Below are 17272 nucleotides of genomic sequence, written 5' to 3' on the forward strand. Positions count from 1 at the left end.
ACATTTATTACCTACTCACCAACTTCATTAAATTGACACCGCTATGAGAATTCAAGCAAGGCGAAATAACTGGGACAAGCCATTATGCGGTGGCTTTGCATCAATGACAACCACCCTTTTACAAATTACCTTACCACTCTCAAATGTGAGACATATAATTGAAATTAATTCAGTAACAACAGTGAAACAAAGGCACGTTAAAGTGATTTCATTTGGGTTGCTTTGTCAGAAAGAGAGCAGTGTACAGAGTGACACAACCCCACCTACTATGTATATGTGTGCAAGTTGAGTAAGATATAGAAGTGAAAAAACTCTAGGTAGTCACGTTGATTTGATATGATCTGAGTCATTGCAATGATAATAAGAAAAAGGGCGAAGTGTAACTATTTATCCAGAAAAAGAAAAAGTGTAACAGGGTTGGAGGGGTCAACGTCATTCATTGTAGTGTCAAAGTGTCAAATCTGGGAGGTTAGAAGGGCAATGGATGACTGTGTTTGTTTATTCCTTTCCAGGAATGGCTCATAGTGCTCAAATTTATGCTTCTAAAGCAGCTACTGCTAATTATGCAGATCAAGTTTGATTTTACTCCAAATTTAGCACAACAATAGTGATCTCAACGAGTCAGAAAAAAGGAGCAGTCATATCTTTGCTTTCCATTTTTCCTCCAGTAATCTTACTGTTATTTAAGCATGATAATGGGGGAGGGAGGCACATAATTGACAAGTGCCTCCTTAATGCTGAAAAGGAATAAAATCAAAAGGAAAAAAAAAAATAGTGAAGAAAGTTGTTTAAATTGTAAGTAGAAAAATCTATTAAAAATGTAAAACCTTAGACCTTAGTCATTACCAAAGATCTTCTTTAGCTTAGAAATCAAAAGGTTTTACTTTATTTAAAAATATTTTAAAAAAAATGAATGTTCTTCAAGCAGTAATTATATTCAATGACATTATACATAACAAAATGAGTAAAAAAACGTGATTTTGCATACTAAATTAATATAGCTTAAATAATTAATTAGTTTATAAATTTTTTTAATAAAACAAGGGTATAAAAGATTAACAATTAATATATAAATTTGAAAATAAGTCTATGTTTCATTAGTTTTTTTTTTAATTAGACCAAAAACTTGTACGTATTTAATTTTTATATAAAGAATTGAATGGAGTAATTTAATAATTTATTTAATAAAGGATAATTAATATAACTTTTTATGTGATCCTAAATTTCAGGTGATTAGTCATAATTCAGTTTTGCAATTAAAATATCTTCTTACGGTTAATAAGGGAATCCCAAAGAAAGAGGAAAAAGGATAAGCAAAAATCAAGAAAATTCATACGTGGAATCTTTTAAACACGAGTCAAATTGATATGCACATGTGGGAGCATTTAAAACCAAGATCAACTACGACTGGGTAAAACAAAATGGTTTTAATGTTCCACTAAAAATTCATCTTTATCCAGTCTATGTTCCCCAAGTTGAGACAAATTATAACGTTTATTATGTCAAAACTAATAATCATCATCTAAAATTCAGGAATGAAAATATATTATTTAAATTACGATATAAAAATTATGTTTATTATTTTAATATAATATGCTAATTTTTAAAATTAAAATTAAATTGAGATCGAATATATTTACGTAGAATAAAAAAACATTTTCAAAAAGTCACAATCTTTATTTTTGATTGATTTAATTATTTTCCGAAATTAAAGCCTAACTTTAAAGTAAATGGCGCTGCAGTGAAGCTTTTCAAAAATAAGCTACAATTATGATATGGGATTATGTAAAGGGCAACTTTATTTTTTTTATTCGTAATAATTATAATAAGATTAAAATTTGAATATAAAATATTTTCTATATTAAACCTATTTTACCACCAATTCTTTACTTTTGTGCATTTTTTTTATGCCGTTTGAGTTGCCAATTACATATTATCTCAAATGTGTGTATTGACTATAGACCTGATTTTTTTTTATATATACTTTACTCTCTTCCATTTTTATTATAAAATTTAAATAACTAATTCACTAAGATTAAAAAATTTAATTATTTTAAAAAATTAATGAATATGTCTTAAATTTAAACTCTTCTTAAATTGCCGATAAATTAATAAAATATTTATTATATGTTCTTAAAGTTTTTGTATTCTAAAATTAAAAATAGAAGATTGTTTGTATTTTAAGGGAAATTCACTAAATAAATTCTACTTATTTATTGAACTCATTAATGCATTCGATAAGATTATTTTTGTAAAGTAAAAATGAATGTCAAATACGTAATAGATTAGGTCTTATAAAAAGGAATAAATCAATTTAAAGATTTGGCTCCTATAATAAGAATCGGAGAAAATATTATTGTTTATTTTGCACTTTTTCCTTATATATTCTTAAGTAGCTTATGATTTTTATTCGATTATTGTTTGTGACTTTATGTCTAGAGTTCGTTTTTCACCTTATTGCCTTAATATTAAGCATGTCAAATGGATTACCCTAATTTGATCCAATTCGCTTTTAACCTACTAAAAATTAGATCAAGATGGTTTAAACCTATTTTAAAAATTAGTTGAAAATCACAACCTATCATGTAATGGGTTGTAAATATCAATTTTTATAAAAAGAAAATTGATTCATAAGTTGAGATAAAAAAACAAATAATAAAAGTGAAATAAGCATAATATTTCAATCACAAAAATATTACCGCACAACTAAACTTTTTTAGTATACTTTTTTATAGAAATTATCATTAGAACAACAAAATAAGATGAAATTTAAAATACTTTATAAAAATTATGTAAAAAAAATTAATTTTTAATTAAATAGTTTATGAAAAAATTAAAATAATACAAGTCAGTAGGAAAACTCAACTCAAGTTAACATTTTACTAGTTGGATTGACTAGTTATGCGGATTGAGTTATGCAAGTTGAAAGGATAATCAATTCATTCTAACTCTTTAACATGTTAGGATTAATAATAATTTTTTCTAGGCATATACGTGTGTATTATACTATAAGTATAAATATAAAAGTATAATTATATTTTTAAATTATATATTTATAAGATATAAATTTATTTTTAATCTTTCAAATTTAAAATAAGGTTTTTAGGTCTTCAAATTAAAAATATATATTCAGTACCAATATTTTCAAGAAATTTTTTTTAGTAACTTAAATTAACTACGACATTAACAAAAGTCACTTATACTTATAATATTTTTATTAATAAAAATACTAATAAATAAATTTTGCATGAACAGATTATCTATAACGACATTTTGAACAGATGATTAAAATAAATTAATTTTTAAAATTATAAGAATTAAAAATATTTTTTTTTAAGTTTTAGGAAAAAAATATCTCAATTTTAAGAGATTAAAATATATTTAAACTTATTTAATTATATTGTATATAAATAATTAAGGACTAGATTTTTCTTTAGTTAAGAGAGTTCAAATGTATAATTAAGGACCTAGATTTTTCTTTAGTTAAGAGAGTTTAAATGTATGCTCAAATAGTTGATTACTTTTTATAGACATGTCTTACTACTTATTTTTATACAAATACATGAACTATATAATATAAAAGTACGATTTTTTTTGTTCAAAACTTCACATTATACGAAATAAATATGTTATAGACTCTAAGTGTATGAAATGAAATTTCAATTGTGTCTATTCTTAATAAAATGTAATAAAAGAAAAATTAAAACTTGTTAAATGGCTTAGATTAAATTGAACTTTTAGTACTAAAATTCTGACACCTACATGAAAAATAACTGATTTTGTTGGGTTTAACCAGAAGCCAAAAAAAAAATCCAATTATTTGAGTGTACCAGATAACAGAGATAAACAGCTTAAATATGTTTTTAGTTCCTCAAATTTAAAGTAAATTTGTTTTTAGTCCTTTAAATTTAAAATTATTATTTTTAATTCTTGTAATTTCAAAAAATCTTATTTTAGTTTTTATATTTAAATTTTGTTAAAAAATTTATCAAATATTATTGCATGAAATTTACCTATTGGTATCTCTATTAGTAAAAATATTACATTAAATTTGGTTGATATTGTATAATTATCTTAATTAGTCATTTTTAAATATGTTATTAATGACTTAAAAGATTAAAATAAAATTTTTAAAAATTACAAAAATTAAAAATAACAATTTTAAATTTTAAAAAAATAAATTTATCTTAAATTTAAGAGATTGAAAATATATTTAAGTTTAGGATTTAGGGTTTATTTAAGTCGAGATAAAATTTGTATATTTATAACGGTGTCATGTTTGGTAAGATTGTATGATTTGTGCAATGCTGCTAAAATTTAATGATGAGTCATTTCATGCATTGTTCCATGCATGCAATACAGTGAAGTGGGCAATGGGTACATATGATGTGTACTAATCATGTAGGAGAATGTTTGAGAATTTGACAATGCATGTACTTCTGTCATGTATTGTATGACATTACATGGGTCTTCAGTTTGGATTCTTATTTTTATTGAAAAGATTGCGTATGTATTGTATGACAGATGCAGACATCGAAGAACTTTCGTCTTATGCACCATATTTATAATTGTATTTAATCAAAGGAAACACAGTGAGAGATTCACCAAAAATAAAATAAAAAAGAAAGAGAGAGATTACCAAATACCAATTGACATGTTGCCTAAAAAATCATTGAGCCATCAATGTTGGGCCCATCTTTGGGCCTTAAATGTCATTACCTGTCCTTTCTCATTCCTCTCTCCTTTATCATTTCTCACACGGCATCTATCTCCAATTCGAATCCTTCATTAACCATTAATAATGTCATATGTCAATTTTAAAATTATACATATATATATATATATACTCTTGTATCATTAAACTTATTTTAAAATAAGCAGATAATTATGCCATTTTTTTTACATAATTTTGTATACAAATAATATTCTTCACATTGAACTTTTCATTTAAATTTATACCTCTCAAAATTTTCTTTTAAAATTCATGATATGGCTATTGTTTTTCTAATGGAATACTTGCAATTCTAAAATGACACATGGAGGCTCATTCTAATATTTGTTTTTTCTTCGATGTATACTGCAATTCGTATTCTAACGACATGCTTGTAAATCTAACGTGCCACGTGGAGGTTCATCCTAATTTTTGCATTTTTAAAATGTGGTTTCTCAAAATAGAAAATTGAATGTTAACTAACCTTTTTATATAGCGATTTGGTTTTCACACTTAATAGTTTAATAATTACAAGTAAAAAATAAGTCATAATTACCTAGAATTAATGTACATATAATTATATATATATATATATATATAATAATTTAGTACTAAAAATAAAAACTTTATGTTATCAATCCAGTAATATTATATAATCACTACCAAAAGTAGCACTAGTTACACTGTTAACAATTTGACTCTTATTAATCCAAAAGTTTATAGTCTAATCTTATTATATTCTCAAGTAAACATGATCATCACAATTCAATGACTAGAAAACATACAACGATAAGTTGGTGTACATAGAAATAATCATACAATGAGTATAGGAGTAACACTACCATACTACCACAACATGTAAACCACACCACATACACCTCAAGGTCTACAACTTAGCATCACAACAAAACACCTCATCATGACATTCAACACCTTACAAGGTAGACAACTCAACAATATATGATAATTTCATCTTTCACCACACAAATGTCATTCAATAATATAATCAATAAGCATATATGAACAACACCACAACCAATACATCATATGTATAACACCTCAACTACATGCGTTGTTATGTGTTCACTTATGGAGATCTCCTACAACAAAAATGAGCAATTTAAGTGGTTTGATCCTACCAAACTAACACAATCTTTTTAAACCTATTAGATCAACAACCAATTGGGATACCAATCCTTAATAACATAATTTCTCCAATGTTGTCACTTAAACTAGGAAGTCTAGTATTTTTTTCAAGATAGAACAGTCTAAGTATGAGCCTATACCATGACATTAACTTACAACACTAAGCCCTCTATGGGATTAGTCCATCGACTACCCTCCAAATACTACACTCTTTCAATAGTTAGATAGGGATTAAGTACCTACCTTGTACCTTATTTAGTTGGTTACTTTATACATATATGTCTCGACCTGACCCACATATTAATCAACATTGGTCACTTATAATAAGTATAACTCAACATAACCCCTATACGATGGTCACTTATAGCCAATATGCCTCGACCTGACCCACATATCACATCAACTAAGATCTTAGAAGAGTCAACCACTCAATAAGAGGTTTTAATAACTAGGCTAGTAGAACACCTGATGGAAGAGCATGGGCTAAAGGCCCAACCACTAGAGCTATGGCCAGGAGGTTACTTGAAGATTTGACTGCTTCAGAGCTTAGTGGGCCCAATGGGCTTGGTGGGCCTAGGGTGCTTCTCACTTGGGCTTTGATTGATTGAACACCATGTTTAAATGTATTTTCTTAGTATAGGAATTTACTTTGTTGTTGGTCTTGTATTTTGACCATAGATTAGGGTTTAGGTGTCTTGGGCTTAATTTTGGGCTTCTTGGGCTTTGGGCTTTTGGTACCCAATATTGGGCTCATTTTCATTCTTGTAATTTTTCCTTTCCATTGTATTCTTTAGACCATTGTATTTTGGTCATTAGATTAGGATTTAAGGAGGATTAGTAGTTCATTTGAATTAGGACAAATTAGGTTAAATTTAGGATGGATTTAAGTTGCATTTAGGCCACACTCTTGGCACCACCTTGGCTGCACAAGTGTGACATCGAAATGCAACCCTAAATACATACTAAATTCAATCTAATTTGCATTTAGCTCTTCATGACCGGTTATGCACATGTGACACAAGGTTTGAATTCAAATTTGAATTTGAATTCAAATCTTGGCGCCAACATGTGACCACTCATGTGGCGCCAAGTGTACTCCTAATTTTCGGAAGCTATATGTTCCCTCCTTTCACCTATTGTACTCACTTTTGATCATATATGAAATTTGAGAGCCTAAGTGCCGAGTTTCCCCTTCAAAAGTCTTGAGAGAATTCACCTCAAAACCCTAGGAAGATCACCTTCTTCCCTCTCTTTGAAGTGAGCACTCCATTGGTCCTTGAGCTTGGATACTTTCATCCAAGGCTTGAGCCTTCATCTTGTTCCGAGGATCCTCCTTATAGTGTTCATTCAATTCGGATTGCATTTCCTTGAAGAAGATCCGGCCTAGGCAATTCCAAGGAGGAGCACATCCTTCACTTCTCCTAGTGTTGCCATCAACACCACACCAATATCCTCACCATGAAATATCCAAGTTTCAAAAACACTTTTTCCTCTTGTCCTATGTCGATCCACAAAACACACCCTAATGCTTAAATGCCTTGGGCACTATCAACATCATCACACCATTCAATAGTTAATCAACATAACATTCTAAAATGTCTAAAGCATTCCTAACATCAACGCCTCAATAGTTCAATAGTTATTAATCTATATGCATTATCCGAAATCAATAAATATAAAACTAACAAAAATAATCAACACACAACATACCACACATTCACCTAATCTATTCATGTTCACTATTTTATCAAACCAACGACAAGTTTTCATAAGGCAATCCATGCTCGACGCCATACACCTTACACTTGGCATCATTAAGACATGGAGTTCTCTACTTCATCCATGTCCAACGCCATTCAGTCCATGCTTGACATGGATGAGCTAAGGGACTATCATGTCTAGCATGGCAAAGCCCATGCCCGACTCCATTGGTGTTCGACGTCAATCTAGACAAAGATAATTCTTTCTCCTCACGCTTGACACCATTGAACTTAATGGTTGGTGCGAATAAGATAAATGACCCCTGATTTGAGTCACGCTCGACACTATAAAGGCACACCTGATGTGATAGTGAATTTTGCACTTGTAAATTCATGAAATTGCTCTTTTCACCTGAAAACCATAAAATTTCCAACATACAACAACATATCCATACACCTCAAATAACCCATTTCCAATAGCTAACTCAACATGTAAACATCATTGATCAAAACATCGAATTTCATCTCATAAACCTTATGAACAAAAAAACTCTCATTCTCAATTCAATAACAACATAATCACCAAGGCATGCAAATCAAGCAACCATTCAAGAGGAAATTAACATAAACAACTTGAAAGCAAAAGGATCAAATCTAACTTCCCTTACTGCAAAAATCCAATAGAAAGAGAGGAAGAAGGAAGAAGAGCGAGCTCCACCAAGAACTCTGTTTGACTCTTCTCGAAAGTTGTGATTTTTAGCTCTACGGGCTTTGAATCACCAACAAGCAATCAACTCTCATGGGAAGGGTCCTGCAAGTACTTGGAGATCAGTAGAAGAAGCAGGATCTCATTGGTTCCAAAGTACTTCTCTCTATCTTATCTCTCTATAAGTTTTTTTTCTTCTAATGAATGAATTTATGAAACTCAAGTTTCAAAAAAAATAAATCTTATATACCTTCTCAAAGTCAAATTGAACCTTTATCCAAAAAAATTCTCTAAACACCTAAAAGCTCCTCAAAAGTTCCTTAATTCCTAAAATCTCTCAACAAACTCCAAAACACCACAACATATGATTATTAAAAAAATCACAATAATTAACAAAATAAAGTACAATGCTACACTTCAAATTAAAATTAAGAAAATAATATATATATATTTACAACGTAAAATATTTTATACTACTATTTAATTACAATTTGGTATGCATAATTAATTTGCTATTTTTTTAAAAATAATTGCGTTAAAATTATATTTATCATATTGTTTTAACTAATTAACAATATTTTTATAATGCATAAAATTTAAACTCGTAAAGGAGTTTAAATCCCATATATTAAAATAAAATAAATCGGTTTAATCTAATCTCACATCTTCGATTAACAAAAGCAAAAATGTTCAGTTAACATAACTCGAGTAGAATCATGAAGACTTAAGTTCAATCTTCATTGCGACCATCGATATAATTTTTCCTATCTTTATAAAAAAAAAAAAAAAACAAAAAAAAAAATGTTCAGTTAACATAACTCGAGTAGAATCAATCCATCTTACCAAAATCATTTTATCTTTGACTAAACTTCTTCATACCCTCTAGAATTGTTTGCCTTATTTATGGAAAAAACAAAACCAAAAAACAAAAAAAACGGTGAGGCTTTCTTAGTTTGAAGTTCAGTTTAGAATGAAATTAAATATTCGGAAAGTGTGTTCCCACTTAGTTTGCCAGATTCATTGTATGTAAGAAGCAATATTTTTAAAGTCGGATTAGCCGGATAAGGTACTGTCCAAAATTCAATAATTTTCGGTCGAGAAATTCAATAATTTAATTGTAATCGAATTGGTGTTAATAAAATAATATAAATAATAATAAATATATATAAAATAATATTACAGAAATATAATAAAGTAATTTTATGGTATTAAAGGCTAAAAACATTTTTTTTATGAATTTCTATCATTCAAAATATATACAAAAATCCAAATTAAATATATTACAAAACTTAAGTTTAAGTTTTAATAATATACATCAATATTCATTATTAATAATAATAATTTTACATATAGAATAGTGACATTAATGGCAAATGTATTTCTTTTATAAAAAATTAAATAATATTGTATTAAAAAAATTCTCAAAATTTTGTGAACCTTTTTTAATTTTTTTATTATTATTATTGTTTATTGTTCAGTTTTCTTAATCTTTGATAGATTTTGTTATGCCAAGTTTGTGATTTATCATTTATTTGAATGGTCAGATGACAAATTCATCGATCGATACCATCTTATTGTTATAACATAGAACCTATGCTTAAATTTATTTCATAAACAATTATAAGACAGTAAAATAAGATGGTAAACAAATTTTTAGTATGCTAAAAGAAATAAATTGATTTTCTTTTATAATTTTTTTAATATAACTTTTATTATTTAGAGAAATAAAAATTATGATTTTAATTATTTTAAATGATCAAATGTTTTCTTAAAAATAAAATATCAGCAGTGTGATGATTAAATTAACACTGCACTACTAAAAAAATACAAATCAAGAATTTTATTACTCCTTCTATTTCAAAATTATTGTAGTTTTAATATTTGAAAAAATATTCTAAATAACTGATGTTCACAATTTCCAACATAATATTAAAAAAAATTCCTAATTTTCTCCACATAAAAGTAATGCATTTAATTAGAGTATGAGACTATTTTAATAAAATTGTATCCAAAAGTGATATATATATATATATATATATATATATATATATATATTTATTAATTTGTGCATAAAAATCTTAAATTATTATCATTTTGAGAAAAAAAAAGTAAATTAAAGATTGAAATGAGAAAAATAATAAATTATTTATAAGCTATGAACTCGAGCACTATTTTAAGTAACGTGTGACAAAATGCTAACTTTATTTATAAAGCTTTTATTCCACAAACAAACTTAATTACTCCCATCATACTAATATTGATTAATACAAGTGATAACAGCTTTATTCTTAATTAAGTTATTTAGGATTTAATTCTTGATATTAAGTATAAACTAAATTATGTTAAAAGGAGACACTACAATAAAATGTTACATACAAAATGTATTATTGTAATAAAATATATATAAATATAAATTTATTTAATATATAGTTGCACATAATTTTAATGTTAATTTTTAAATGAAATTTAATAACATATATTGTGTATTACTATATCTTATATCAACATTTTTTAATAATATACCAACATATATAATATAGATAAAAGTAATTTTTGGTAACAAATATTATGTATCATTACATATTTGTTTTTAGTGAGAATATCAATGTACTAATACTAAGTTAGAAAAACATCACCTTCTCTATACATTTTGTTTTTGGTAAATCAAACTATCTTTTAGTTAAATATTAAATACTAATCTTCCATGCATTTTGTTTGATGTTTAACATTTTTGTCCAACTATCTATATATTTAATTAATATTTTAAAATCACAATCAAAATGAGTCAAAGAGTATAAACTAGTCAAACTAAGAAAGCTTTAATTTCTGTGCAACAATTAATTAGGAGAAACCAAATCAACAATTGGCACAGAGGAGTTGCAGAATTTATACGTAGCTCACCCATTTGTCCAAGTCCTTGTCTTCTCATGCTACATTGCTAGCTATTGCTATTACAAGAACAACTTTCACCCAAATCGTTTGGACTTTCGTCTAATACTCTCTTCTAAAATATTACATATGCATAGCAACAGTATATATACTAGTAATCATACCCAAGCCTTAGCAAACATAAATAATACCCAGTTGAGAAATTAATTAATTTTGATTATAATTTTTAATATGTGTTGGAAACCTACTTGATCATGAGGTTTCAATCAAATTCAAAGGAAAATGCGAGATATGATTGGCCTATCAGCCAGCTTGAATTGCTTTTGCTTTTGAGCATAAAATGCAACTCAAAGTAAGGAAATTAATTAAAACCCACAACTAAGGTGGTCCTTGCATGGTGTATAGTATAGCATTAGCATCCACAAGCTTTATAGGGCAATTCAAAATGTACGTACACGTGATGGTGCACATGGATGCTAATCACGATTCAGGACCATCGTATAGTTTGAGGGGTTAAAAGTCTTAATTGGGTGTGGTCCTAACCTTCAAATTATTCATCATCCCAAACGGGTTTCATCAATACAAACGTCTTGCACCGGATTTCGCTACCTATATGGACCATTGTATTTCTTTTCTCACTTCTTTCTTCTTAGGAACTCATTTTCTCCCATTTTTTATTGCTCACGCTTCCTTATTTTATTTGAACCAATTCTCTCTCCCAAGGAGCCACATTCTATAGTAAGATTTATGATTAAAATTAATTGAAGTATAAATTTCAATACATCAAATAGTTTGAAGTTAACTTTATTAAATTAGATCATTCAACTTTAGCAATATATATATATATATATATATAAATCATATTTAAAGTACTATCAGACACTAAATGTAAGCATATCTCTTGGCACATATTTAAACCTTACTTAATCACATTATGAAGGATTAATTTCTTGTATTAGACTCAGTATTTATAATTAGTAGTTACTAGACCTAACCCTCATTGATATAATAATATCATATTTATTTGATTAGAGATAAGAAGAGGTGGTGGTTTTTTTTTTTTTTTTTTCATTTGATTTAGAAGAGAGAAAAAGACAGATGAATAAACTAAAATATCTCATCTCATGTTTGTGTTTCTCTCATCTTTAAAAGGATAATGAACTAATTTATATTTTTTTAATTATGTAGACTAAATTACTCTTAAATATTATTTTATTTCTCATACTTTTTATTATTTATTAACAAGAAGAAAATAATATTGCATATTGTTCTGTTTCTTCTTTCTTCTTTCTTCTTTCTTCTTTCTTCTTTCTTCAACCTGTTACAAAGTATACCTTGGCTTTGTTTTTCTGATTTTTCTTCTTGCACTTTATTGTTCTTTAAAATTGAATTGGTGGTACATGCACGTTAATATATATGTAGAGAGAGAGAGAGAGAAGAGGGAAATAATGGTGATTGGAAACAGTCAGCATCAAGTCAGACGGTAAGCAATATAATTATTAGTCAACGAAAAGGTCATCTATCAATAGTCCAAATCTGTATATCATTAGGGTTCGATCATATGATTGCCTTTCCTTGGAATGTTTGTCAAGGAAAATCACCTCTTATACAACTTCAATTGCCAATATCATCTGATAGATTCGGCAAATTCCCAAGATACTCTTATATATTAAAGGGCATGTTTGTGTAAAAATAAAAAAATAATTTTAAAAAATCAGCTTTTTGAAAAGAAGAAAAAAGTTTTTTTATTTTTTTTATTTTAAAGGATAACATGTTGTTTTAGAAAACATATAAAAATACAAATATTTTTTAAAAAATCAAACAAAATATGTCACTTGGTAACAAGTTATATAATAGAATTTGAAATCAAATTAGAGATGACTAAAGGGTGGGTTTCTCATGCCAACCATGTCACTTGCCTACTGTACATGGATAGGTCAGTCAGCACTTAGCCCATTAAATTGGCTTGCTAAAATTATAATAGATCAAGCCATGTTAACGTGTAAGGTTTTTTTATCAAAGTGGGGTCGTTGACCAACTTATTTACGTAAATGAGGCTCTTTTGAAAGTATTTACGTCTTTGGAGCTGTTTACAACGGTGTAGCTATGGGCCATAGCGACACCCATGCCACGTGGCAATTTTTTTTTTGGCCCAGAATGGGCTGGACTGAGCCATAACAGTGTCGCTATGGGCTGGGCCAACACAGTTGATGGGCCAACAAAAATGATGTAGCCCATAGCAACACCATTTAAGAAAAAAAATGAAAAAAACTAAAATAATTTAAATGTACCCTAAAAATAATAAACTGAGTTTACTTATTATATATTTATAAAAATAAAAATTAATTTTTAAAAAACATAATTTTAAAAAATGTATTTAATTATTTTAAAATTAATTTTTTAATTCGTCAGAAAATAATTTAAAGGAAAAAATATATATAGAAAACAAAATAAATTACAGAATAAATAACTTTATAATTACAAATTCATATTTAACTGCTAATATAAAATAAACAAATTTTAAAACAAAATAAGTTAATAATTTAAAAAAAAACAAATAAACTAGTGGCACTATGGCCTATAGCGACACAGTGTCGTTATAGGTCATAGCGCCACTAGTTTAATTGTTTTTTTTTTTTAAATTATTAACTTATTTTGTTTTAAAATTTGTTTATTTTATATTAGCAGTTAAATAATAATGTATAATTAAAAAGTTATTTTTTTTCTAATTTCTTTTGTTTTCTATATAGATTTTTGTCTTTAAATTATTTAACCATGAATTAAAAACTATTTAATGATTTAAAAGTGGCGCTATGGCCTATAGCAACACTATGTCGCTATGGCCCATAATGACAATATCAGTATATATACCCCCTCCCAGTAACGTTTTTTTCACAATTGAAATCATATATTTATCAGTTACGTTTTGATCTGATTTAAATTTCTGAGCCAGTTACGTTTCTTTCTGATTCGGCGAGTATAATTTTGTTTTTGTTAAGATATAAATTGTAGCTATTTGCACTAATTAATTTTTGTTGTTGCAGATATTATGGATCAAATGATTGCTTATATTTACACTGAAAAGATGTATGAAGGTGCTGAAGGTGTAACATTTGATGGACCAAGAAAATGAATGTATATTAAACGAGGTATCACTTTGGATATATTAAAGAGAATGATTCACAACAAATTTAGTCTTAACTCAAATCAAGTGATATTATCTGTAAGTTACTGATTTTTAGTTTCACAAGGTGATAACAACATATATTCTTCATTGGAATTGAGTGACGATGATGATGTACAGTGCATGATAGAAGCATTTCAGAGCCAGAATGTGATGCCAATAATGGAATTATATGCTGAAATAGGCATGCAAGAATCTTCTACTTTTTCATTAGAAAATTTGTCAATTGAACGATCACCTTTGATCACAAGAGACGAAGATGAAGATGACGAAGAAGATGAAGACTATCATGTTTCATCATCATATGAAAGCATTGATGAATCCAATGAAGATGAAATTGATAATTGTGAACCATCTGATGATGAGGTGCAGCCGGATGTTCTTGTTAATAATCCAATGGTTGAACCAATTTCAATGTATCCATCTACTGAAGGTAACATCTGAAAATTAAATTTGTCAATAATTTGTTATTTGTTTAAAATAAAATGTTGAAATTGATTTTATTGAAATTACTAAATTCATTATTATTAAAATAGGTGGAAGTCAATTTTGGGGTAATTTACCCCACTACACTAACATCAATTGGAATCATCCCGATGAAGAAGATATCCAAGGGATGGATGTCGGTAGTACTTGGTCAATTGGGCAAGATTTATATGTGGGGTTGGAGTTTGAGAATAAAGATGCAGTTAAAAATGCAGTCAAGCAAAATGCAATGAGAATTTATCAAAGTTTTTATGTGGTTGAGTCGAAAAAGACTAAGTGGGTTGTTAGATGTCCAAATGCACATGATGGATGTGCATGGTACATGAGAGCCATTGAGTCAAAGAGATCTGATAAGTGGAAAGTGACTCAGTGGGGTGGACGTCATACGTGTTTGAACATGTCTTTGTCCCAAGATCATGCTAAGTTAGATTCTGAGTTAATTGCAACATTCATACAAGGTAAGTTATGCAAAGTTTATAGTTTATATTAATAATAATTTATTTTAGTGATTACTAATATTTAATATGTAGGAATGGTTAACCAACATCCATTAATCAAGATTAGCCTTATCCAAGAGAGAATAACATCTCAAACTGGGTTCAAAATATCTTATAGAAAGGCTTGGATGGCGAAACAAAAAGTAATTGTTAACGTTTTTGGAGATTGGGAAGAATCGTATGCTTATTTACCTCGATGGCTGCAATACATGAAAGAAATTGCTCCAGGATCATTTTATGATCTGTGTCATGATGATTTTTTTGTTGGTAATCGTTGTCATCGTGGTTACCGTCAATTTCACAGATTATTCTGGACCTTCAAGCCGTGTTGTGATGCCTTTAATTTTTGTAAACCGTTGATACAAGTTGATGGCACTCATTTATATGGGAAGTATCGAGGTACATTGCTGATTGCTACAAGACAAGATGGTAATAACAACGTTCTTCCTCTTGCATTTGTTGTGGTTGAAGGAGAAACATTACTTGCGTGGTCGTGGTTCTTGTCTCATTTGCGGTTACATGTTACAAACAAAGAAGAGATATGTTTAATATCTGATCGACATCGTAGCATTAAATCGACCATTGACAATGAGGCAATTGGGTGGAGACCGCCAAATGCATATCACAAGTACTGCATTAGGCACATTGCAAGTAATTTTAATACTCGATTCAAGGATGTGAAACTTAAACAAAAGCTTGTGAAGTTAGGTACGTATTGTTATTTTAAATTTTTTAATCATTTCAAAATTTTATATTGTGCATTATTTTTAATTTTTTATTATGCAGGGTATACACCGTGTAAGCACATTTTTTATCGCAATTTGCAAAAGTTTTGTGAATCTAGCCCTGATGTTGAAAGGTGGATAGGAGCGATATCAAAAGACAAATGGAGCATGGCATATGATGCAGATGGTCGAAGATATGGTCATATGACAACAAATTTGTCTGAATGTGTTAACAAGGTGTTAAAGGATTGTAGAAATCTCCCTATCACTGCATTAGTTCGGTCGACTTATACCAGGTGCGCTGAGTATTTTAGTAATCGTGGTAGTCGTGCTTTAGCCGATGTTTCATCTGGGAAGGTCTTCGTTTCAAAGTTGGTTGAAGCTTTGCAAAAAAATCAAGAAGAGGCTTGTTCCCACCAAGTTTGTAGATACGACATTCAATCTTCAAAATTTGAGGTTGAAGAGGCCTTTGATCCAGTAACACAAACAGGAGGGACGAAATGGGTACTCAATTTAAAGGAACGATACTGTCAATGCGGAAAGTTTACAACATTTCATTATCCTTGTTCTCATGTTATAGCTGCATGTGGTGTTGTTAGCATTCATTACTACTAGTTTATAGATCCTGTTTATACCTGTGATTATGTTTTAAAAGCCTACTCTGGTCCGTGGGAACCAATCGGAAATGAAGACTTAATCCCTCCAAGTAATGAGGATTGGATACTTGTCCCAGATCCAGCATCGGTGCGCGGGAAAGGGAGACCAAAATCCACAAGGATTAGAAATGAAATGGATTGGGTTGAGAGCTCACAACGACGACCAAAATGTAGCATATGCAAACAAGAGGGTCACAACAGGCGCAATTGTCCATCTAAGTCTAATAATCAGTCGATAAGTTTTGAAGATGTTTAGAATTTTGTAAAGATAATGTAATTATTAATGTGTATTCATCATGGTCATTGTATAACATAATGTAATTACTATTGTCTATTCATAATTATACAAAATCTACTCTTCATCGTCTTCCTCATCTTCCTCATGATCATGCCCTCTAACAGTAGCAGGAGTTAGAATACACCGTCGTCGTCTTTCCCTAGCAGCCCTTTGAGGATTTCTTCGAACAGGTAATTGTTCTGGCTGCGATGGTGGATGACTAGCCTCCGCAGAAAATTGTGGACGCAAATCAACACCTGCAACGTCATATTTGACACAAATTATTAATAATCAT

Source organism: Cajanus cajan, chromosome 6, assembly GCF_000230855.2.
Source record: "Cajanus cajan strain Asha chromosome 6, NIPB_CcT2T_4, whole genome shotgun sequence".
Classification (NCBI taxonomy): domain Eukaryota; kingdom Viridiplantae; phylum Streptophyta; class Magnoliopsida; order Fabales; family Fabaceae; genus Cajanus; species Cajanus cajan.